Source organism: Mustela nivalis (genome assembly GCF_964662115.1).
Source record: "Mustela nivalis genome assembly, chromosome: X".
NCBI lineage: Eukaryota > Metazoa > Chordata > Mammalia > Carnivora > Mustelidae > Mustela > Mustela nivalis.
In genome coordinates this window covers 15,303,470-15,305,115 of record NC_139040.1, presented here as the reverse complement: position 1 = coordinate 15,305,115, position 1,646 = coordinate 15,303,470, and the positions used below count along the sequence as shown (strand labels likewise).

Sequence of the window (1,646 nt, the reverse complement as noted above, 5' to 3'; positions counted from 1 at the left end):
CTGCTGGGTAGACTAGTATTTTCAACATTTATATTGAAATTGCATCATCTCTTTTTTATTTTTTTACAGAAATGGTGTGTGTTTGTGTAAGAAGTTCAAACAATGAAACCATGTATCCCTCTTAATGTATTAAGTGGCCCCTTGGCATCTCGCGTTTTGAATCTCAGTAAATAAGACTCTGGTTACTTGATTCATATCTTTGAAGACTTGTTTACTGAAAGATTTATACTCCTGTGGTTAAAAGTATATGCTTTAGAAACAGATGGGGTTTGAATCCTGGCTTCTCCTTTACTATCTGGGAGATTGGGCAAGTTATTTAACTTAACTGCCTCAATTTCCTCATCTGTAAAGTGGAGATAATAATAGTACTTACCTGGTAAGATTGTTCTTAGGATTGAGGGAGACAACACATACGAGTTGTTTAGAATAATCCCACTTGGGGTAGGAAGGGTGCTCCTACTGGCTGGCTCAGTTGGTGGAGCATACGACTCTTGATCTCCAGGTTGTGAGTTCGAGCCCTATGTTGGGGGTGGAGATTACTTCAAAAAAATAAAATCTTAAATAAAAAGAATAACCTCACATGGTGAGTACTCAGTAAATGTTAGCCATTATCATTCCTGCTGCTGCTTCTGTAGAGTCTTCTAGCAATTTTTCCAGACTAAAGGAGCTCTTTATCCCTTTGGTCTTTCTTAAAACATCAGTAGCTTCTCCCCTTTGTTTATTTTAATTGCTCTTCTCTGGGCCATTTCTAGATCTACTAATATCTCTCTTGGGGTTTCATTACCACATCTGCACAAAGTATCCTAGGTTACTTGTCTGGGGCTAAAATGATTATTTATTTCAAGTAGCCTTGACACTGAAAATGACACCAAAAGTCTAATTTGCTGTTTTAGCACATTGAGCTGATAAGTTCAGGAAGTGAACGTAAAACTCTAGCACTATACTGTGTCCTAACTAATACTGGGGGCTTTTTGTTGTTGTTATTGTTGTTTGTTTGTTTGTTTGTTTTAGAGAGGGAGTGAGAATGTGCAAACATGCACATGGTGAGGGGGAGGGATGAAGAGGGAAAGGGAGAGAGAATCCCAGGCCAACTTTACTAAGCAGGGAGCCAGACACAGGGCTGAATCTCAGGACCCTAATATCATGACCTGAGCCAAAACCCAGAGTGGGATGTTTAACTGACTGAACCACCCAGGCATCCCGTCAACTGATATTTGTGACCTATTCTTCCTCTCACTTTTTTTTTTTTTTTAAGCAGGCTCCACACCCAGCATGGAACACAATGCGGGGCCTGAACCCACGACCCTGAGATCAAGACCTGAGCTGAGATCAAGAGTCTGACGCTTAATCAACACTTAACCAACTGAACTACCTAGGTTCCCCCTCCCACTTCTTGAATATAGACATTTCTTATACCACTGCCTTAAAGCTGGGTCTCTTTCTACCTTCTGTTCTTTGGAGAACACATGAACTCCTATAACTTCAATATTGCCTATATAGCTCCCACATCTTTCACTGATCCTGATTTCACGCCTGAATTGCAGACCCTCCACTTGGATATCCCACCAGTCCCTTAAATCCAACCAGTCCAGAGCCAAGCTGTACTTCCTGCCTCCCATTTTTAAAAAAGTTTTATTTATTTATTT

At 40.4% G+C, this 1,646-nt stretch overlaps 1 long non-coding RNA gene across 1 annotated transcript; it reads left to right on the top strand.

The window, feature by feature from the left end:
* Nucleotides 1–502: 502 nt before the first annotated feature.
* On the top strand, nt 503–1,428 carry LOC309856173. Its single transcript, XR_014307080.1, has 2 exons — nt 503–583; nt 1,259–1,428. It is a non-coding gene; the product is annotated as an uncharacterized lncRNA (long non-coding RNA).
* The last annotated feature ends 218 nt before the right edge of the window (nt 1,429–1,646 follow it).